Raw genomic sequence first — 25,292 nt, 5'->3', positions numbered from 1 at the left:
AGTGGTCCTTCACAACTGTATTTTAATATGGAAGCCCACTTTTCCAAATCCAGAACTCCCATCCACACTATTCCTCATGGAATGTCCTGTTTCACATTGATGTAAAACATGCCCTTATTAGACAGCCAATTCTGATTTGTATTTGTACCTATGTTCCAGCTCCTTGTGTACCACAAAATCTGTCTGCCAGTGTGAGCTGTTCCAATAACACAGCGAAAGTATCTTGGGGGACTAGCCAGGGGGCGGTGCTTTACTCTGTGACAGCCAACAGTGGTAATGGTAGCTCAGCAAACTGCACCTCAGGCTCCACCTCCTGTGTCCTTTCACCTTTGACCTGCGGAGAGAGTTACACGGTTACATTGAGGGCAGTGGGCACCAACTGCAGCAGTGAAGTCAGCGCACCTGTACAGATCCAAGCAGGTAACACAATAAATAACTAATAAAAACCTCAATCAGTTTCATTTTTTACTGTCAAACAGGCAAACCTTATTAATAAAGGCTTTACAAAGTTTTACAATCAAACTATGCCACAATTTATTTTTCTTCTCTTCAGGTCCTTGCCCTCCACAGAATATCCAGTCTGTTACAAACTGTGGCAACAACACAGCGAGAGTGTCCTGGTCCCGAAGCAATGGATCGGTTTCCTCCGTTGCGACCCTGGAATGTTCTAATGGGCAGACGTTTATCTGCAGGACCACCACGACAGGATGTGACATCACTAACATGCCCTGCGGACAGACGTGTAGTGTGAAGGTAGCGGCGGAGGGAACTTCCTGCAACAGCTCCATTGGCATTGGACCAAATATCACAACAAGTAAGAATAAAAGAGACTGTTAAATAATGTATTAAATCTTTCCCCGGCAATGACAAGTTATCAGGTCCGTTAAGTAGACAATGCTTCCCTTGCCAATTTTATGGCAATCCGTATTTATGCTATTATGCCGTAGGTGGCACTGTTACCCAACTTCTACAACAGTACAGCATACACGGATCCAAAAGCAGTAAATACTCCATGAATGTTTGTATCATCGTTCTGAACCTAAAAAATGCTGGTGAGGAAAGAAGTAATGGTGGTTAGAGGTAACTTACAATTATTTTTCGACCTAATTTACATTTTTTTCTGGTCAAATTTAGCAAATTGAATCAGTGTACAGCATTCTAAAGAATAATGCTTTGAAATGGGGTTTCAGCCATAATAGCATTGAACGCAAAAAAGCAATAGAACTATTACCATTATGATACGTTGAGTATGTAAACTTGACCTTCCGTCTTCACATCTCAATCACAATGCGTCCTGAAAAACACTGCTGGAGTTTGAGGAAAGGAGTGGAGTGGTCCTTCAAAACTGTTTTTTAAATATGGAAGCCCACTTTTCCAAATCCAGAACTCCCATCCACACTATTCCTTATGGAATGTCTTGTTTCACATTGATGTAAAACATGCCCTTATAAGACAGCCAATTCTGATTTGAATTTGTACCTATTTTCCAGCTCCTTGTGTACCACAAAATCTGTCTGCCAGTGTGAGCTGTTCCAATAACACAGCGACAGTATCTTGGGGGACTAGCCAGGGGGCGGTGCTTTACTCTGTGACAGCCAACAGTGGTAATGGTAGCTCAGCAAACTGCACCTCAGGCTCCACCTCCTGTGTCCTTTCACCTTTGACCTGCGGAGAGAGTTACACGGTTACATTGAGGGCAGTGGGCACCAACTGCAGCAGTGAAGTCAGCGCACCTGTACAGATCCAAGCAGGTAACACAATAAATAACTAATAAAAACCTCAATCAGTTAAATGCTTTACTGTCAAACGGGCAAACCTTACTAATACAGGCTTTACAAAGTTTTACAATCAAACTATGCCACAATTAATTTTTCTTCTCTTTAGGTCCTTGCCCTCCACAGAATATCCAGTCTGTTACAAACTGTGGCAACAACACAGCGAGAGTGTCCTGGTCCCGAAGCAATGGATCGGTTTCCTCTGTTGCGACCCTGGAATGTTCTAATGGGCAGACGTTTATCTGCAGGACCAGCACGACAGGATGTGACATCACTAACATGCCCTGCGGACAGACCTGTACTGTGAAGGTAGCGGCGGAGGGAACTTCCTGCAACAGCTCCATTGGCATTGGACCAAATATCACAACAAGTAAGAATAAAAGAGACTGTTAAATGATGTATAAAATGTTTCCCTTGCCATGACAAGTGATCAGGTCAGATAAGTGACAACGATTTCCGTGCCAATTTTATGGCAAACCGTATTTATGCTATTATGAGGTAGGTGGCACTGTTACCCAACTTCTATAACTGTACAGCATACACGGATCCAAAAGCAGTAAATACTCCATGCATGTTTGTATCATCGTTCTGAACCTAAACAATGCTGGTGAGGAAAGAAGTAATGGTGGTTAGGGGTAACTTACAATTAATTTTGAGCGAATTTACTTTTTGTTTTCTGGTCTCGTTTTGCTAATTGAATCAGTGTATCGCATTTTAAAGTATAAAGCTCTGAAATGAGGTTTCAGCAAAAATAGCATTGAACACTTAACAGCAATAGATTTAAAAAGAACCATAACCATTATGATACATTGGACATCTTAATCACAATGCGGTAAACTTGAACTTTCGTGTTCACATCTTAATCACAATGCGTCCTGAAAAACACTGCTGGAGTTTGAGGAAAGGAGTGGAGTGGTCCTTCACAACTGTATTTTAATATGGAAGCCCACTTTTCCAAATCCAGAACTCCCATCCACACTATTCCTCATGGAATGTCCTGTTTCACATTGATGTAAAACATGCCCTTATTAGACAGCCAATTCTGATTTGTATTTGTACCTATGTTCCAGCTCCTTGTGTACCACAAAATCTGTCTGCCAGTGTGAGCTGTTCCAATAACACAGCGAAAGTATCTTGGGGGACTAGCCAGGGGGCGGTGCTTTACTCTGTGACAGCCAACAGTGGTAATGGTAGCTCAGCAAACTGCACCTCAGGCTCCACCTCCTGTGTCCTTTCACCTTTGACCTGCGGAGAGAGTTACACGGTTACATTGAGGGCAGTGGGCACCAACTGCAGCAGTGAAGTCAGCGCACCTGTACAGATCCAAGCAGGTAACACAATAAATAACTAATAAAAACCTCAATCAGTTTCATTTTTTACTGTCAAACGGGCAAACCTTATTAATAAAGGCTTTACAAAGTTTTACAATCAAACTATGCCACAATTAATTTTTCTTCTCTTTAGGTCCTTGCCCTCCACAGAATATCCAGTCTGTTACAAACTGTGGCAACAACACAGCGAGAGTGTCCTGGTCCCGAAGCAATGGATCGGTTTCCTCCGTTGCGACCCTGGAATGTTCTAATGGGCAGACGTTTATCTGCAGGACCACCACGACAGGATGTGACATCACTAACATGCCCTGCGGACAGACGTGTAGTGTGAAGGTAGCGGCGGAGGGAACTTCCTGCAACAGCTCCATTGGCATTGGACCAAATATCACAACAAGTAAGAATAAAAGAGACTGTTAAATAATGTATTAAATCTTTCCCCGGCAATGACAAGTGATCAGGTCAGATAAGTAGACAATGCTTCCCTTGCCAATTTTATGGCAATCCGTATTTATGCTATTATGCCGTAGGTGGCACTGTTACCCAACTTCTACAACAGTACAGCATACACGGATCCAAAAGCAGTAAATACTCCATGCATGTTTGTATCATCGTTCTGAACCTAAAAAATGCTGGTGAGGAAAGAAGTAATGGTGGTTAGAGGTAACTTACAATTATTTTTCGACCTAATTTAAATTTTTTTCTGGTCAAATTTAGCAAATTGAATCAGTGTACAGCATTCTAAAGAATAATGCTTTGAAATGGGGTTTCAGCCATAATAGCATTGAACGCTAAAAAGCAATAGAACTATTACCATTATGATACGTTGAGTATGTAAACTTGACCTTCCGTCTTCACATCTCAATCACAATGCGTCCTGAAAAACACTGCTGGAGTTTGAGGAAAGGAGTGGAGTGGTCCTTCAAAACTGTTTTTTAATATGGAAGCCCACTTTTCCAAATCCAGAACTCCCATCCACACTATTCCTCATGGAATGTCCTGTTTCACATTGATGTAAAACATGCCCTTATAAGACAGCCAATTCTGATTTGAATTTGTACCTATTTTCCAGCTCCTTGTGTACCACAAAATCTGTCTGCCAGTGTGAGCTGTTCCAATAACACAGCGACAGTATCTTGGGGGACTAGCCAGGGGGCGGTGCTTTACTCTGTGACAGCCAACAGTGGTAATGGTAGCTCAGCAAACTGCACCTCAGGCTCCACCTCCTGTGTCCTTTCACCTTTGACCTGCGGAGAGAGTTACACGGTTACATTGAGGGCAGTGGGCACCAACTGCAGCAGTGAAGTCAGCGCACCTGTACAGATCCAAGCAGGTAACACAATAAATAACTAATAAAAACCTCAATCAGTTAAATTCTTTACTGTCAAACGGGCAAACCTTACTAATACAGGCTTTACAAAGTTTTACAATCAAACTATGCCACAATTAATTTTTCTTCTCTTTAGGTCCTTGCCCTCCACAGAATATCCAGTCTGTTACAAACTGTGGCAACAACACAGCGAGAGTGTCCTGGTCCCGAAGCAATGGATCGGTTTCCTCTGTTGCGACCCTGGAATGTTCTAATGGGCAGACGTTTATCTGCAGGACCAGCACGACAGGATGTGACATCACTAACATGCCCTGCGGACAGACCTGTACTGTGAAGGTAGCGGCGGAGGGAACTTCCTGCAACAGCTCCATTGGCATTGGACCAAATATCACAACAAGTAAGAATAAAAGAGACTGTTAAATGATGTATAAAATGTTTCCCTTGCCATGACAAGTGATCAGGTCAGATAAGTGACAACGATTTCCGTGCCAATTTTATGGCAAACCGTATTTATGCTATTATGAGGTAGGTGGCACTGTTACCCAACTTCTATAACTGTACAGCATACACGGATCCAAAAGCAGTAAATACTCCATGCATGTTTGTATCATCGTTCTGAACCTAAACAATACTGGTGAGGAAAGAAGTAATGGTGGTTAGGGGTAACTTACAATTAATTTTGAGCGAATTTACTTTTTATTTTCTGGTCTCATTTTGCTAATTGAATCAGTGTATCGCATTTTAAAGTATAAAGCTCTGAAATGAGGTTTCAGCAAAAATAGCATTGAACACTTAACAGCAATAGATTTAAAAAGAACCATAACCATTATGATACATTGGACATCTTAATCACAATGCGGTAAACTTGAACTTTCGTGTTCACATCTTAATCACAATGCGTCCTGAAAAACACTGCTGGAGTTTGAGGAAAGGAGTGGAGTGGTCCTTCACAACTGTATTTTAATATGGAAGCCCACTTTTCCAAATCCAGAACTCCCATCCACACTATTCCTCATGGAATGTCCTGTTTCACATTGATGTAAAACATGCCCTTATTAGACAGCCAATTCTGATTTGTATTTGTACCTATGTTCCAGCTCCTTGTGTACCACAAAATCTGTCTGCCAGTGTGAGCTGTTCCAATAACACAGCGAAAGTATCTTGGGGGACTAGCCAGGGGGCGGTGCTTTACTCTGTGACAGCCAACAGTGGTAATGGTAGCTCAGCAAACTGCACCTCAGGCTCCACCTCCTGTGTCCTTTCACCTTTGACCTGCGGAGAGAGTTACACGGTTACATTGAGGGCAGTGGGCACCAACTGCAGCAGTGAAGTCAGCGCACCTGTACAGATCCAAGCAGGTAACACAATAAATAACTAATAAAAACCTCAATCAGTTTCATTTTTTACTGTCAAACGGGCAAACCTTATTAATAAAGGCTTTACAAAGTTTTACAATCAAACTATGCCACAATTAATTTTTCTTCTCTTTAGGTCCTTGCCCTCCACAGAATATCCAGTCTGTTACAAACTGTGGCAACAACACAGCGAGAGTGTCCTGGTCCCGAAGCAATGGATCGGTTTCCTCCGTTGCGACCCTGGAATGTTCTAATGGGCAGACGTTTATCTGCAGGACCACCACGACAGGATGTGACATCACTAACATGCCCTGCGGACAGACGTGTAGTGTGAAGGTAGCGGCGGAGGGAACTTCCTGCAACAGCTCCATTGGCATTGGACCAAATATCACAACAAGTAAGAATAAAAGAGACTGTTAAATAATGTATTAAATCTTTCCCCGGCAATGACAAGTTATCAGGTCCGTTAAGTAGACAATGCTTCCCTTGCCAATTTTATGGCAATCCGTATTTATGCTATTATGCCGTAGGTGGCACTGTTACCCAACTTCTACAACAGTACAGCATACACGGATCCAAAAGCAGTAAATACTCCATGCATGTTTGTATCATCGTTCTGAACCTAAAAAATGCTGGTGAGGAAAGAAGTAATGGTGGTTAGAGGTAACTTACAATTATTTTTCGACCTAATTTACATTTTTTTCTGGTCAAATTTAGCAAATTGAATCAGTGTACAGCATTCTAAAGAATAATGCTTTGAAATGGGGTTTCAGCCATAATAGCATTGAACGCTAAAAAGCAATAGAACCATTACCATTATGATACGTTGAGTATGTAAACTTGACCTTCCGTCTTCACATCTCAATCACAATGCGTCCTGAAAAACACTGCTGGAGTTTGAGGAAAGGAGTGGAGTGGTCCTTCAAAACTGTTTTTTAATATGGAAGCCCACTTTTCCAAATCCAGAACTCCCATCCACACTATTCCTCATGGAATGTCCTGTTTCACATTGATGTAAAACATGCCCTTATAAGACAGCCAATTCTGATTTGAATTTGTACCTATTTTCCAGCTCCTTGTGTACCACAAAATCTGTCTGCCAGTGTGAGCTGTTCCAATAACACAGCGACAGTATCTTGGGGGACTAGCCAGGGGGCGGTGCTTTACTCTGTGACAGCCAACAGTGGTAATGGTAGCTCAGCAAACTGCACCTCAGGCTCCACCTCCTGTGTCCTTTCACCTTTGACCTGCGGAGAGAGTTACACGGTTACATTGAGGGCAGTGGGCACCAACTGCAGCAGTGAAGTCAGCGCACCTGTACAGATCCAAGCAGGTAACACAATAAATAACTAATAAAAACCTCAATCAGTTAAATTCTTTACTGTCAAACGGGCAAACCTTACTAATACAGGCTTTACAAAGTTTTACAATCAAACTATGCCACAATTTATTTTTCTTCTCTTTAGGTCCTTGCCCTCCACAGAATATCCAGTCTGTTACAAACTGTGGCAACAACACAGCGAGAGTGTCCTGGTCCCGAAGCAATGGATCGGTTTCCTCTGTTGCGACCCTGGGATGTTCTAATGGGCAGACGTTTATCTGCAGGACCAGCACGACAGGATGTGACATCACTAACATGCCCTGCGGACAGACCTGTACTGTGAAGGTAGCGGCGGAGGGAACTTCCTGCAACAGCTCCATTGGCATTGGACCAAATATCACAACAAGTAAGAATAAAAGAGACTGTTAAATGATGTATAAAATGTTTCCCCTGCCATGACAAGTGATCAGGTCAGATAAGTGACAACGATTTCCGTGCCAATTTTATGGCAAACCGTATTTATGCTATTTTGAGGTAGGTGGCACTGTTACCCAACTTCTATAACTGTACAGCATACACGGATCCAAAAGCAGTAAATACTCCATGCATGTTTGTATCATCGTTCTGAACCTAAACAATACTGGTGAGGAAAGAAGTAATGGTGGTTAGGGGTAACTTACAATTAATTTTGAGCGAATTTACTTTTTATTTTCTGGTCTCATTTTGCTAATTGAATCAGTGTATCGCATTTTAAAGTATAAAGCTCTGAAATGAGGTTTCAGCAAAAATAGCATTGAACACTTAACAGCAATAGATTTAAAAAGAACCATAACCATTATGATACATTGGACATCTTAATCACAATGCGGTAAACTTGAACTTTCGTGTTCACATCTTAATCACAATGCGTCCTGAAAAACACTGCTGGAGTTTGAGGAAAGGAGTGGAGTGGTCCTTCACAACTGTATTTTAATATGGAAGCCCACTTTTCCAAATCCAGAACTCCCATCCACACTATTCCTCATGGAATGTCCTGTTTCACATTGATGTAAAACATGCCCTTATTAGACAGCCAATTCTGATTTGTATTTGTACCTATGTTCCAGCTCCTTGTGTACCACAAAATCTGTCTGCCAGTGTGAGCTGTTCCAATAACACAGCGAAAGTATCTTGGGGGACTAGCCAGGGGGCGGTGCTTTACTCTGTGACAGCCAACAGTGGTAATGGTAGCTCAGCAAACTGCACCTCAGGCTCCACCTCCTGTGTCCTTTCACCTTTGACCTGCGGAGAGAGTTACACGGTTACATTGAGGGCAGTGGGCACCAACTGCAGCAGTGAAGTCAGCGCACCTGTACAGATCCAAGCAGGTAACACAATAAATAACTAATAAAAACCTCAATCAGTTTCATTTTTTACTGTCAAACAGGCAAACCTTACTAATAAAGGCTTTACAAAGTTTTACAATCAAACTATGCCACAATTTATTTTTCTTCTCTTCAGGTCCTTGCCCTCCACAGAATATCCAGTCTGTTACAAACTGTGGCAACAACACAGCGAGAGTGTCCTGGTCCCGAAGCAATGGATCGGTTTCCTCCGTTGCGACCCTGGAATGTTCTAATGGGCAGACGTTTATCTGCAGGACCACCACGACAGGATGTGACATCACTAACATGCCCTGCGGACAGACGTGTAGTGTGAAGGTAGCGGCGGAGGGAACTTCCTGCAACAGCTCCATTGGCATTGGACCAAATATCACAACAAGTAAGAATAAAAGAGACTGTTAAATAATGTATTAAATCTTTCCCCGGCAATGACAAGTTATCAGGTCCGTTAAGTAGACAATGCTTCCCTTGCCAATTTTATGGCAATCCGTATTTATGCTATTATGCCGTAGGTGGCACTGTTACCCAACTTCTACAACAGTACAGCATACACGGATCCAAAAGCAGTAAATACTCCATGAATGTTTGTATCATCGTTCTGAACCTAAAAAATGCTGGTGAGGAAAGAAGTAATGGTGGTTAGAGGTAACTTACAATTATTTTTCGACCTAATTTACATTTTTTTCTGGTCAAATTTAGCAAATTGAATCAGTGTACAGCATTCTAAAGAATAATGCTTTGAAATGGGGTTTCAGCCATAATAGCATTGAACGCAAAAAAGCAATAGAACTATTACCATTATGATACGTTGAGTATGTAAACTTGACCTTCCGTCTTCACATCTCAATCACAATGCGTCCTGAAAAACACTGCTGGAGTTTGAGGAAAGGAGTGGAGTGGTCCTTCAAAACTGTTTTTTAATATGGAAGCCCACTTTTCCAAATCCAGAACTCCCATCCACACTATTCCTTATGGAATGTCTTGTTTCACATTGATGTAAAACATGCCCTTATAAGACAGCCAATTCTGATTTGAATTTGTACCTATTTTCCAGCTCCTTGTGTACCACAAAATCTGTCTGCCAGTGTGAGCTGTTCCAATAACACAGCGACAGTATCTTGGGGGACTAGCCAGGGGGCGGTGCTTTACTCTGTGACAGCCAACAGTGGTAATGGTAGCTCAGCAAACTGCACCTCAGGCTCCACCTCCTGTGTCCTTTCACCTTTGACCTGCGGAGAGAGTTACACGGTTACATTGAGGGCAGTGGGCACCAACTGCAGCAGTGAAGTCAGTGCACCTGTACAGATCCAAGCAGGTAACACAATAAATAACTAATAAAAACCTCAATCAGTTAAATGCTTTACTGTCAAACGGGCAAACCTTACTAATACAGGCTTTACAAAGTTTTACAATCAAACTATGCCACAATTAATTTTTCTTCTCTTTAGGTCCTTGCCCTCCACAGAATATCCAGTCTGTTACAAACTGTGGCAACAACACAGCGAGAGTGTCCTGGTCCCGAAGCAATGGATCGGTTTCCTCTGTTGCGACCCTGGAATGTTCTAATGGGCAGACGTTTATCTGCAGGACCAGCACGACAGGATGTGACATCACTAACATGCCCTGCGGACAGACCTGTACTGTGAAGGTAGCGGCGGAGGGAACTTCCTGCAACAGCTCCATTGGCATTGGACCAAATATCACAACAAGTAAGAATAAAAGAGACTGTTAAATGATGTATAAAATGTTTCCCTTGCCATGACAAGTGATCAGGTCAGATAAGTGACAACGATTTCCGTGCCAATTTTATGGCAAACCGTATTTATGCTATTATGAGGTAGGTGGCACTGTTACCCAACTTCTATAACTGTACAGCATACACGGATCCAAAAGCAGTAAATACTCCATGCATGTTTGTATCATCGTTCTGAACCTAAACAATGCTGGTGAGGAAAGAAGTAATGGTGGTTAGGGGTAACTTACAATTAATTTTGAGCGAATTTACTTTTTGTTTTCTGGTCTCGTTTTGCTAATTGAATCAGTGTATCGCATTTTAAAGTATAAAGCTCTGAAATGAGGTTTCAGCAAAAATAGCATTGAACACTTAACAGCAATAGATTTAAAAAGAACCATAACCATTATGATACATTGGACATCTTAATCACAATGCGGTAAACTTGAACTTTCGTGTTCACATCTTAATCACAATGCGTCCTGAAAAACACTGCTGGAGTTTGAGGAAAGGAGTGGAGTGGTCCTTCACAACTGTATTTTAATATGGAAGCCCACTTTTCCAAATCCAGAACTCCCATCCACACTATTCCTCATGGAATGTCCTGTTTGACATTGATGTAAAACATGCCCTTATTAGACAGCCAATTCTGATTTGTATTTGTACCTATGTTCCAGCTCCTTGTGTACCACAAAATCTGTCTGCCAGTGTGAGCTGTTCCAATAACACAGCGAAAGTATCTTGGGGGACTAGCCAGGGGGCGGTGCTTTACTCTGTGACAGCCAACAGTGGTAATGGTAGCTCAGCAAACTGCACCTCAGGCTTCAACTCCTGTGTCCTTTCACCTTTGACCTGCGGAGAGAGTTACACGGTTACATTGAGGGCAGTGGGCACCAACTGCAGCAGTGAAGTCAGCGCACCTGTACAGATCCAAGCAGGTAACACAATAAATAACTAATAAAAACCTCAATCAGTTTCATTTTTTACTGTCAAACAGGCAAACCTTACTAATAAAGGCTTTACAAAGTTTTACAATCAAACTATGCCACAATTAATTTTTCTTCTCTTTAGGTCCTTGCCCTCCACAGAATATCCAGTCTGTTACAAACTGTGGCAACAACACAGCGAGAGTGTCCTGGTCCCGAAGCAATGGATCGGTTTCCTCCGTTGCGACCCTGGAATGTTCTAATGGGCAGACGTTTATCTGCAGGACCACCACGACAGGATGTGACATCACTAACATGCCCTGCGGACAGACGTGTAGTGTGAAGGTAGCGGCGGAGGGAACTTCCTGCAACAGCTCCATTGGCATTGGACCAAATATCACAACAAGTAAGAATAAAAGAGACTGTTAAATAATGTATTAAATCTTTCCCCGGCAATGACAAGTTATCAGGTCCGTTAAGTAGACAATGCTTCCCTTGCCAATTTTATGGCAATCCGTATTTATGCTATTATGCCGTAGGTGGCACTGTTACCCAACTTCTACAACAGTACAGCATACACGGATCCAAAAGCAGTAAATACTCCATGCATGTTTGTATCATCGTTCTGAACCTAAAAAATGCTGGTGAGGAAAGAAGTAATGGTGGTTAGAGGTAACTTACAATTATTTTTCGACCTAATTTAATTTTTTTTCTGGTCAAATTTAGCAAATTGAATCAGTGTACAGCATTCTAAAGAATAATGCTTTGAAATGGGGTTTCAGCCATAATAGCATTGAACGCTAAAAAGCAATAGAACTATTACCATTATGATACGTTGAGTATGTAAACTTGACCTTCCGTCTTCACATCTCAATCACAATAAGTCCTGAAAAACACTGCTGGAGTTTGAGGAAAGGAGTGGAGTGGTCCTTCAAAACTGTTTTTTAATATGGAAGCCCACTTTTCCAAATCCAGAACTCCCATCCACACTATTCCTTATGGAATGTCCTGTTTCACATTGATGTAAAACATGCCCTTATTAGACAGCCAATTCTGATTTGAATTTGTACCTATTTTCCAGCTCCTTGTGTACCACAAAATCTGTCTGCCAGTGTGAGCTGTTCCAATAACACAGCGACAGTATCTTGGGGGACTAGCCAGGGGGCGGTGCTTTACTCTGTGACAGCCAACAGTGGTAATGGTAGCTCAGCAAACTGCACCTCAGGCTCCACCTCCTGTGTCCTTTCACCTTTGACCTGCGGAGAGAGTTACACGGTTACATTGAGGGCAGTGGGCACCAACTGCAGCAGTGAAGTCAGCGCACCTGTACAGATCCAAGCAGGTAACACAATAAATAACTAATAAAAACCTCAATCAGTTAAATGCTTTACTGTCAAACGGGCAAACCTTACTAATACAGGCTTTACAAAGTTTTACAATCAAACTATGCCACAATTAATTTTTCGTCTCTTCAGGTCCTTGCCCTCCACAGAATATCCAGTCTGTTACAAACTGTGGCAACAACACAGCGAGAGTGTCCTGGTCCCGAAGCAATGGATCGGTTTCCTCTGTTGCGACCCTGGAATGTTCTAATGGGCAGACGTTTATCTGCAGGACCAGCACGACAGGATGTGACATCACTAACATGCCCTGCGGACAGACCTGTACTGTGAAGGTAGCGGCGGAGGGAACTTCCTGCAACAGCTCCATTGGCATTGGACCAAATATCACAACAAGTAAGAATAAAAGAGACTGTTAAATGATGTATAAAATGTTTCCCCTGCCATGACAAGTGATCAGGTCAGATAAGTGACAACGATTTCCGTGCCAATTTTATGGCAAACCGTATTTATGCTATTATGAGGTAGGTGGCACTGTTACCCAACTTCTATAACTGTACAGCATACACGGATCCAAAAGCAGTAAATACTCCATGCATGTTTGTATCATCGTTCTGAACCTAAACAATACTGGTGAGGAAAGAAGTAATGGTGGTTAGGGGTAACTTACAATTAATTTTGAGCGAATTTACTTTTTATTTTCTGGTCTCATTTTGCTAATTGAATCAGTGTATCGCATTTTAAAGTATAAAGCTCTGAAATGAGGTTTCAGCAAAAATAGCATTGAACACTTAACAGCAATAGATTTAAAAAGAACCATAACCATTATGATACATTGGACATCTTAATCACAATGCGGTAAACTTGAACTTTCGTGTTCACATCTTAATCACAATGCGTCCTGAAAAACACTGCTGGAGTTTGAGGAAAGGAGTGGAGTGGTCCTTCACAACTGTATTTTAATATGGAAGCCCACTTTTCCAAATCCAGAACTCCCATCCACACTATTCCTCATGGAATGTCCTGTTTCACATTGATGTAAAACATGCCCTTATTAGACAGCCAATTCTGATTTGTATTTGTACCTATGTTCCAGCTCCTTGTGTACCACAAAATCTGTCTGCCAGTGTGAGCTGTTCCAATAACACAGCGACAGTATCTTGGGGGACTAGCCAGGGGGCGGTGCTTTACTCTGTGACAGCCAACAGTGGTAATGGTAGCTCAGCAAACTGCACCTCAGGCTCCACCTCCTGTGTCCTTTCACCTTTGACCTGCGGAGAGAGTTACACGGTTACATTGAGGGCAGTGGGCACCAACTGCAGCAGTGAAGTCAGCGCACCTGTACAGATCCAAGCAGGTAACACAATAAATAACTAATAAAAACCTCAATCAGTTTCATTTTTTACTGTCAAACAGGCAAACCTTACTAATAAAGGCTTTACAAAGTTTTACAATCAAACTATGCCACAATTTATTTTTCTTCTCTTCAGGTCCTTGCCCTCCACAGAATATCCAGTCTGTTACAAACTGTGGCAACAACACAGCGAGAGTGTCCTGGTCCCGAAGCAATGGATCGGTTTCCTCCGTTGCGACCCTGGAATGTTCTAATGGGCAGACGTTTATCTGCAGGACCACCACGACAGGATGTGACATCACTAACATGCCCTGCGGACAGACGTGTAGTGTGAAGGTAGCGGCGGAGGGAACTTCCTGCAACAGCTCCATTGGCATTGGACCAAATATCACAACAAGTAAGAATAAAAGAGACTGTTAAATAATGTATTAAATCTTTCCCCGGCAATGACAAGTGATCAGGTCCGTTAAGTAGACAATGCTTCCCTTGCCAATTTTATGGCAATCCGTATTTATGCTATTATGCCGTAGGTGGCACTGTTACCCAACTTCTACAACAGTACAGCATACACGGATCCAAAAGCAGTAAATACTCCATGAATGTTTGTATCATCGTTCTGAACCTAAAAAATGCTGGTGAGGAAAGAAGTAATGGTGGTTAGAGGTAACTTACAATTATTTTTCGACCTAATTTACATTTTTTTCTGGTCAAATTTAGCAAATTGAATCAGTGTACAGCATTCTAAAGAATAATGCTTTGAAATGGGGTTTCAGCCATAATAGCATTGAACGCTAAAAAGCAATAGAACTATTACCATTATGATACGTTGAGTATGTAAACTTGACCTTCCGTCTTCACATCTCAATCACAATGCGTCCTGAAAAACACTGCTGGAGTTTGAGGAAAGGAGTGGAGTGGTCCTTCAAAACTGTTTTTTAAATATGGAAGCCCACTTTTCCAAATCCAGAACTCCCATCCACACTATTCCTTATGGAATGTCTTGTTTCACATTGATGTAAAACATGCCCTTATAAGACAGCCAATTCTGATTTGAATTTGTACCTATTTTCCAGCTCCTTGTGTACCACAAAATCTGTCTGCCAGTGTGAGCTGTTCCAATAACACAGCGACAGTATCTTGGGGGACTAGCCAGGGGGCGGTGCTTTACTCTGTGACAGCCAACAGTGGTAATGGTAGCTCAGCAAACTGCACCTCAGGCTCCACCTCCTGTGTCCTTTCACCTTTGACCTGCGGAGAGAGTTACACGGTTACATTGAGGGCAGTGGGCACCAACTGCAGCAGTGAAGTCAGCGCACCTGTACAGATCCAAGCAGGTAACACAATAAATAACTAATAAAAACCTCAATCAGTTAAATTCTTTACTGTCAAACGGGCAAACCTTACTAATACAGGCTTTACAAAGTTTTACAATCAAACTATGCCACAATTTATTTTTCTTCTCTTCAGGTCCTTGCCCTCCACAGAATATCCAGTCTGTTACAAACTGTGGCAACAACACAGCGAGAGTGTCCTGGTCCCGAAGCAATGGATCGGTTTCCTCTGTTGCGACCCTGGAATGTTCTAATGGGCAGACGTTTATCTGCAGGACCAGCACGACAGGATGTGACATCACTAACATGCCCTGCGGACAGACCTGTACTGTGAAGGTAGCGGCGGAGGGAACTTCCTGCAACAGCTCCATTGGCATTGGACCAAATATCACAACAAGTAAGAATAAAAGAGACTGTTAAATGATGTATAAAATGTTTCCCTTGCCATGACAAGTGATCAGGTCAGATAAGTGACAACGATTTCCGTGCCAATTTTATGGCAAACCGTATTTATGCTATTATGAGGTAGGTGGCACTGTTACCCAACTTCTATAACTGTACAGCATACACGGATCCAAAAGCAGTAAATACTCCATGCATGTTTGTATCATCGTTCTGAACCTAAACAATGCTGGTGAGGAAAGAAGTAATGGTGGTTAGGGGTAACTTACAATTAATTTTGAGCGAATTTACTTTTTGTTTTCTGGTCTCGTTTTGCTAATTGAATCAGTGTATCGCATTTTAAAGTATAAAGCTCTGAAATGAGGTTTCAGCAAAAATAGCATTGAACACTTAACAGCAATAGATTTAAAAAGAACCATAACCATTATGATACATTGGACATCTTAATCACAATGCGGTAAACTTGAACTTACGGTTCACATCTTAATCACAATGCGTCCTGGAAAACACTGCTGGAGTTTGAGGAAAGGAGTGGAGTGGTCCTTCACAACTGTATTTTAATATGGAAGCCCACTTTTCCAAATCCAGAACTCCCATCCACACTATTCCTCATGGAATGTCCTGTTTCACATTGATGTAAAACATGCCCTTATTAGACAGCCAATTCTGATTTGTATTTGTACCTATGTTCCAGCTCCTTGTGTACCACAAAATCTGTCTGCCAGTGTGAGCTGTTCCAATAACACAGCGAAAGTATCTTGGGGGACTAGCCAGGGGGCGGTGCTTTACTCTGTGACAGCCAACAGTGGTAATGGTAGCTCAGCAAACTGCACCTCAGGCTCCACCTCCTGTGTCCTTTCACCTTTGACCTGCGGAGAGAGTTACACGGTTACATTGAGGGCAGTGGGCACCAACTGCAGCAGTGAAGTCAGCGCACCTGTACAGATCCAAGCAGGTAACACAATAAATAACTAATAAAAACCTCAATCAGTTTCATTTTTTACTGTCAAACGGGCAAACCTTATTAATAAAGGCTTTACAAAGTTTTACAATCAAACTATGCCACAATTAATTTTTCTTCTCTTTAGGTCCTTGCCCTCCACAGAATATCCAGTCTGTTACAAACTGTGGCAACAACACAGCGAGAGTGTCCTGGTCCCGAAGCAATGGATCGGTTTCCTCCGTTGCGACCCTGGAATGTTCTAATGGGCAGACGTTTATCTGCAGGACCACCACGACAGGATGTGACATCACTAACATGCCCTGCGGACAGACGTGTAGTGTGAAGGTAGCGGCGGAGGGAACTTCCTGCAACAGCTCCATTGGCATTGGACCAAATATCACAACAAGTAAGAATAAAAGAGACTGTTAAATAATGTATTAAATCTTTCCCCGGCAATGACAAGTGATCAGGTCAGATAAGTAGACAATGCTTCCCTTGCCAATTTTATGGCAATCCGTATTTATGCTATTATGCCGTAGGTGGCACTGTTACCCAACTTCTACAACAGTACAGCATACACGGATCCAAAAGCAGTAAATACTCCATGCATGTTTGTATCATCGTTCTGAACCTAAAAAATGCTGGTGAGGAAAGAAGTAATGGGGGTTAGAGGTAACTTACAATTATTTTTCGACCTAATTTACATTTTTTTCTGGTCAAATTTAGCAAATTGAATCAGTGTACAGCATTCTAAAGAATAATGCTTTGAAATGGGGTTTCAGCCATAATAGCATTGAACGCTAAAAAGCAATAGAACCATTACCATTATGATACGTTGAGTATGTAAACTTGACCTTCCGTCTTCACATCTCAATCACAATGCGTCCTGAAAAACACTGCTGGAGTTTGAGGAAAGGAGTGGAGTGGTCCTTCAAAACTGTTTTTTAATATGGAAGCCCACTTTTCCAAATCCAGAACTCCCATCCACACTATTCCTTATGGAATGTCCTGTTTCACATTGATGTAAAACATGCCCTTATAAGACAGCCAATTCTGATTTGTATTTGTACCTATGTTCCAGCTCCTTGTGTACCACAAAATCTGTCTGCCAGTGTGAGCTGTTCCAATAACACAGCGACAGTATCTTGGGGGACTAGCCAGGGGGCGGTGCTTTACTCTGTGACAGCCAACAGTGGTAATGGTAGCTCAGCAAACTGCACCTCAGGCTCCACCTCCTGTGTCCTTTCACCTTTGACCTGCGGAGAGAGTTACACGGTTACATTGAGGGCAGTGGGCACCAACTGCAGCAGTGAAGTCAGCGCACCTGTACAGATCCAAGCAGGTAACACAATAAATAACTAATAAAAACCTCAATCAGTTAAATTCTTTACTGTCAAACGGGCAAACCTTACTAATACAGGCTTTACAAAGTTTTACAATCAAACTATGCCACAATTTATTTTTCTTCTCTTCAGGTCCTTGCTCTCCACAGAATATCCAGTCTGTTACAAACTGTGGCAACAACACAGCGAGAGTGTCCTGGTCCCGAAGCAATGGATCGGTTTCCTCTGTTGCGACCCTGGAATGTTCTAATGGGCAGACGTTTATCTGCAGGACCAGCACGACAGGATGTGACATCACTAACATGCCCTGCGGACAGACCTGTACTGTGAAGGTAGCGGCGGAGGGAACTTCCTGCAACAGCTCCATTGGCATTGGACCAAATATCACAACAAGTAAGAATAAAAGAGACTGTTAAATGATGTATAAAATGTTTCCCCTGCCATGACAAGTGATCAGGTCAGATAAGTGACAACGATTTCCGTGCCAATTTTATGGCAAACCGTATTTATGCTATTATGAGGTAGGTGGCACTGTTACCCAACTTCTATAACTGTACAGCATACACGGATCCAAAAGCAGTAAATACTCCATGCATGTTTGTATCATCGTTCTGAACCTAAACAATACTGGTGAGGAAAGAAGTAATGGTGGTTAGGGGTAACTTACAATTAATTTTGAGCGAATTTACTTTTTATTTTCTGGTCTCATTTTGCTAATTGAATCAGTGTATCGCATTTTAAAGTATAAAGCTCTGAAATGAGGTTTCAGCAAAAATAGCATTGAACACTTAACAGCAATAGATTTAAAAAGAACCATAACCATTATGATACATTGGACATCTTAATCACAATGCGGTAAACTTGAACTTTCGTGTTCACATCTTAATCACAATGCGTCCTGAAAAACACTGCTGGAGTTTGAGGAAAGGAGTGGAGTGGTCCTTCACAACTTTATTTTAATATGGAAGCCCACTTTTCCAAATCCAGAACTCCCATCCACACTATTCCTCATGGAATGTCCTGTTTCACATTGATGTAAAACATGCCCTTATTAGACAGCCAATTCTGATTTGTATTTGTACCTATGTTCCAGCTCCTTGTGTACCACAAAATCTGTCTGCCAGTGTGAGCTGTTCCAATAACACAGCGAAAGTATCTTGGGGGACTAGCCAGGGGGCGGTGCTTTACTCTGTGACAGCCAACAGTGGTAATGGTAGCTCAGCAAACTGCACCTCAGGCTCCACCTCCTGTGTCCTTTCACCTTTGACCTGCGGAGAGAGTTACACGGTTACATTGAGGGCAGTGGGCACCAACTGCAGCAGTGAAGTCAGCGCACCTGTACAGATCCAAGCAGGTAACACAATAAATAACTAATAAAAACCTCAATCAGTTTCATTTTTTACTGTCAAACGGGCAAACCTTATTAATAAAGGCTTTACAAAGTTTTACAATCAAACTATGCCACAATTAATTTTTCTTCTCTTCAGGTCCTTGCCCTCCACAGAATATCCAGTCTGTTACAAACTGTGGCAACAACACAGCGAGAGTGTCCTGGTCCCGAAGCAATGGATCGGTTTCCTCCGTTGCGACCCTGGAATGTTCTAATGGGCAGACGTTTATCTGCAGGACCACCACGACAGGATGTGACATCACTAACATGCCCTGCGGACAGACGTGTAGTGTGAAGGTAGCGGCGGAGGGAACTTCCTGCAACAGCTCCATTGGCATTGGACCAAATATCACAACAAGTAAGAATAAAAGAGACTGTTAAATAATGTATTAAATCTTTCCCCGGCAATGACAAGTTATCAGGTCAGATAAGTAGACAATGCTTCCCTTGCCAATTTTATGGCAATCCGTATTTATGCTATTATGCCGTAGGTGGCACTGTTACCCAACTTCTACAACAGTACAGCATACACGGATCCAAAAGCAGTAAATACTCCATGCATGTTTGTATCATCGTTCTGAACCTAAAAAATGCTGGTGAGGAAAGAAGTAATGGGGGTTAGAGGTAACTTACAATTATTTTTCGACCTAATTTACATTTTTTTCTGGTCAAATTTAGCAAATTGAATCAGTGTACAGCATTCTAAAGAATAATGCTTTGAAATGGGGTTTCAGCCATAATAGCATTGAACGCTAAAAAGCAATAGAACCATTACCATTATGATACGTTGAGTATGTAAACTTGACCTTCCGTCTTCACATCTCAATCACAATGCGTCCTGAAAAACACTGCTGGAGTTTGAGGAAAGGAGTGGAGTGGTCCTTCAAAACTGTTTTTTAATATGGAAGCCCACTTTTCCAAATCCAGAACTCCCATCCACACTATTCCTTATGGAATGTCCTGTTTCACATTGATGTAAAACATGCCCTTATAAGACAGCCAATTCTGATTTGAATTTGTACCTATTTTCCAGCTCCTTGTGTACCACAAAATCTGTCTGCCAGTGTGAGCTGTTCCAATAACACAGCGACAGTATCTTGGGGGACTAGCCAGGGGGCGGTGCTTTACTCTGTGACAGCCAACAGTGGTAATGGTAGCTCAGCAAACTGCACCTCAGGCTCCACCTCCTGTGTCCTTTCACCTTTGACCTGCGGAGAGAGTTACACGGTTACATTGAGGGCAGTGGGCACCAACTGCAGCAGTGAAGTCAGCGCACCTGTACAGATCCAAGCAGGTAACACAATAAATAACTAATAAAAACCTCAATCAGTTAAATTCTTTACTGTCAAACGGGCAAACCTTACTAATACAGGCTTTACAAAGTTTTACAATCAAACTATGCCACAATTAATTTTTCTTCTCTTTAGGTCCTTGCCCTCCACAGAATATCCAGTCTGTTACAAACTGTGGCAACAACACAGCGAGAGTGTCCTGGTCCCGAAGCAATGGATCGGTTTCCTCTGTTGCGACCCTGGAATGTTCTAATGGGCAGACGTTTATCTGCAGGACCAGCACGACAGGATGTGACATCACTAACATGCCCTGCGGACAAACCTGTACTGTGAAGGTAGCGGCGGAGGGAACTTCCTGCAACAGCTCCATTGGCATTGGACCAAATATCACAACAAGTAAGAATAAAAGAGACTGTTAAATGATGTATAAAATGTTTCCCCTGCCATGACAAGTGATCAGGTCAGATAAGTGACAACGATTTCCGTGCCAATTTTATGGCAAACCGTATTTATGCTATTATGAGGTAGGTGGCACTGTTACCCAACTTCTATAACTGTACAGCATACACGGATCCAAAAGCAGTAAATACTCCATGCATGTTTGTATCATCGTTCTGAACCTAAACAATACTGGTGAGGAAAGAAGTAATGGTGGTTAGGGGTAACTTACAATTAATTTTGAGCGAATTTACTTTTTATTTTCTGGTCTCATTTTGCTAATTGAATCAGTGTATCGCATTTTAAAGTATAAAGCTCTGAAATGAGGTTTCAGCAAAAATAGCATTGAACACTTAACAGCAATAGATTTAAAAAGAACCATAACCATTATGATACATTGGACATCTTAATCACAATGCGGTAAACTTGAACTTTCGTGTTCACATCTTAATCACAATGCGTCCTGAAAAACACTGCTGGAGTTTGAGGAAAGGAGTGGAGTGGTCCTTCACAACTTTATTTTAATATGGAAGCCCACTTTTCCAAATCCAGAACTCCCATCCACACTATTCCTCATGGAATGTCCTGTTTCACATTGATGTAAAACATGCCCTTATTAGACAGCCAATTCTGATTTGTATTTGTACCTATGTTCCAGCTCCTTGTATACCACAAAATCTGTCTGCCAGTGTGAGCTGTTCCAATAACACAGCGAAAGTATCTTGGGGGACTAGCCAGGGGGCGGTGCTTTACTCTGTGACAGCCAACAGTGGTAATGGTAGCTCAGCAAACTGCACCTCAGGCTCCACCTCCTGTGTCCTTTCACCTTTGACCTGCGGAGAGAGTTACACGGTTACATTGAGGGCAGTGGGCACCAACTGCAGCAGTGAAGTCAGCGCACCTGTACAGATCCAAGCAGGTAACACAATAAATAACTAATAAAAACCTCAATCAGTTTCATTTTTTACTGTCAAACAGGCAAACCTTACTAATAAAGGCTTTACAAAGTTTTACAATCAAACTATGCCACAATTAATTTTTCTTCTCTCCAGGTCCTTGCCCTCCACAGAATATCCAGTCTGTTACAAACTGTGGCAACAACACAGCGAGAGTGTCCTGGTCCCGAAGCAATGGATCGGTTTCCTCCGTTGCGACCCTGGAATGTTCTAATGGGCAGATGTTTATCTGCAGGACCACCACGACAGGATGTGACATCACTAACATGCCCTGCGGACAGACGTGTAGTGTGAAGGTAGCGGCGGAGGGAACTTCCTGCAACAGCTCCATTGGCATTGGACCAAATATCACAACAAGTAAGAATAAAAGAGACTGTTAAATAATTTATTAAATCTTTCCCCGGCAATGACAAGTTATCAGGTCCGTTAAGTAGACAATGCTTCCCTTGCCAATTTTATGGCAATCCGTATTTATGCTATTATGCCGTAGGTGGCACTGTTACCCAACTTCTACAACAGTACAGCATACACGGATCCAAAAGCAGTAAATACTCCATGAATGTTTGTATCATCGTTCTGAACCTAAAAAATGCTGGTGAGGAAAGAAGTAATGGTGGTTAGAGGTAACTTACAATTATTTTTCGACCTAATTTACATTTTTTTCTGGTCAAATTTAGCAAATTGAATCAGTGTACAGCATTCTAAAGAATAATGCTTTGAAATGGGGTTTCAGCCATAATAGCATTGAACGCAAAAAAGCAATAGAACTATTACCATTATGATACGTTGAGTATGTAAACTTGACCTTCCGTCTTCACATCTCAATCACAATGCGTCCTGAAAAACACTGCTGGAGTTTGAGGAAAGGAGTGGAGTGGTCCTTCAAAACTGTTTTTTAAATATGGAAGCCCACTTTTCCAAATCCAGAACTCCCATCCACACTATTCCTTATGGAATGTCCTGTTTCACATTGATGTAAAACATGCCCTTATAAGACAGCCAATTCTGATTTGAATTTGTACCTATTTTCCAGCTCCTTGTGTACCACAAAATCTGTCTGCCAGTGTGAGCTGTTCCAATAACACAGCGACAGTATCTTGGGGGACTAGCCAGGGGGCGGTGCTTTACTCTGTGACAGCCAACAGTGGTAATGGTAGCTCAGCAAACTGCACCTCAGGCTCCACCTCCTGTGTCCTTTCACCTTTGACCTGCGGAGAGAGTTACACGGTTACATTGAGGGCAGTGGGCACCAACTGCAGCAGTGAAGTCAGCGCACCTGTACAGATCCAAGCAGGTAACACAATAAATAACTAATAAAAACCTCAATCAGTTAAATGCTTTACTGTCAAACGGGCAAACCTTACTAATACAGGCTTTACAAAGTTTTACAATCAAACTATGCCACAATTTATTTTTCTTCTCTTCAGGTCCTTGCCCTCCACAGAATATCCAGTCTGTTACAAACTGTGGCAACAACACAGCGAGAGTGTCCTGGTCCCGAAGCAATGGATCGGTTTCCTCTGTTGCGACCCTGGAATGTTCTAATGGGCAGACGTTTATCTGCAGGACCAGCACGACAGGATGTGACATCACTAACATGCCCTGCGGACAGACCTGTACTGTGAAGGTAGCGGCGGAGGGAACTTCCTGCAACAGCTCCATTGGCATTGGACCAAATATCACAACAAGTAAGAATAAAAGAGACTGTTAAATAATGTATTAAATCTTTCCCCGGCAATGACAAGTTATCAGGTCAGGTAAGAGACAACGATTTCCGGGCCAATTCCATTGTATGTACGCTATTATGCGGTAGATGGCACTGTTACCCAACTTCTACAACAGTCCAGCATACACGGATCTAAAAGCAGTAAATACGTCATAGCTCTGTCTCTTGTGCTACCAAGGCACCGCGCAAAGCGTTTGTGTTCACATTGCCGTTATTAGCCTTGCGGTGGAAAATGTATGTACCGGCCGGCCTGGATTGGCATGGACTGGAACGATAAAGACCCAAATAGACACAGCAGCTGTCAATATCAAATATTATTTTTGTCTTGAGTTTAATGAGTTCTTAATTCGTTTCTGATTTCCCATAGCTCCGTGCGCTCTTCAAGGGGTTAATGGTACCATAGACTGTATCACGAACTCCGCATTGGTATCATGGAATGCGAATAATGGTGCAGAGTCGTACACTGTGCTAGCTGTAGGGAGCGATGGTCACACTTCCAACTGCTCCACCACAAACACCACCTGTAGTGTACCTGATCTAGGCTGTGGAAAGAGCTACAACTTCACCATCACTGCATCCAACACTGCCTGCCAGAGCACGCCCAGCAGCAGTTTCCAGCTGGAGACGGGTAAGCACACCACCTTCGATAAGGAAGCTAGTACTAGGAAGTTACATAACAAAATCTACAAAAATAGTTGAATCTTGTCAAACGTGAATGTGTGGCTAACATATGCATCTCTCTCCATCTGTAGCACCTTGCGCTTTGTCATCCATCATGGTAGTTGCTGAGTGCCAAAGTAGCATGATCCAAGTACAGTGGCAAAGAGCACAGAGTGGAAGTTCACTCTACATTGCAACAGCAGTGGATCAGGACCGTTCCCTCCTTTCCTGCAATAGCTCCGCCTCTTCCTGTAACCTTACAAATGTGCAATGCGGTATGGAGTACACCATCATTGTGGCTGCATCCTCCAACCGCTGCAGCAGCCTCCGCAGCCCACCCTACAAGATAAGCACAGGTAAAGCACCAGTGACATCACAAGACCAGTAAGCAGCCATACCAACCCCCTGGCAACGGACCATTGTGCCGTAACCCAAAATTGTGCGACAACTACAGTCTATAGATTAATAAATAGTATTTATAAAGACTGTTTTGATTTCTTTAACTCTCCACAGCACCCTGTCAGCCCACAGCTGTAGTAGCCCATACAGAATGTCAGACAAACGATGTGTTTGTGTCATGGGAGCCTTCTTACGTGGCAAGCGAGTATGCACTTACCGTGGTCGGAAGAAGTGGAGGCAGACTATCACTCCGCACCGTGAACAGTAACTTCACACTGAGCAATCTACTCTGCGGAAACACCTATTATCTCTCCGTGTCAGCAAGTCATGAGAACTGCACCAGCGTGCCCAGTCCAAACATCACCTTTAACACCAGTAAGAAGATAGAAAACCACATTCTATTTCTCCTGCAACCGAGAGCATGTCTTTTTTAGGTTGTGTATATCAACTTCTTATATTACGATGTGTTTATTTCGCAGTGCCATGTAAGCCTGCCAACCTGACCTTAGGGGTGCATTGTGGGAACAGCAGTGCCTCGCTGTATTGGACAGGGAGTGCAGGAGCAGTGT

This window comes from Barbatula barbatula (assembly GCF_947034865.1).
Source record: "Barbatula barbatula genome assembly, chromosome: 3".
Lineage (NCBI taxonomy): Eukaryota > Metazoa > Chordata > Actinopteri > Cypriniformes > Nemacheilidae > Barbatula > Barbatula barbatula.
Note: the sequence above shows the minus strand (reverse complement) of the source record.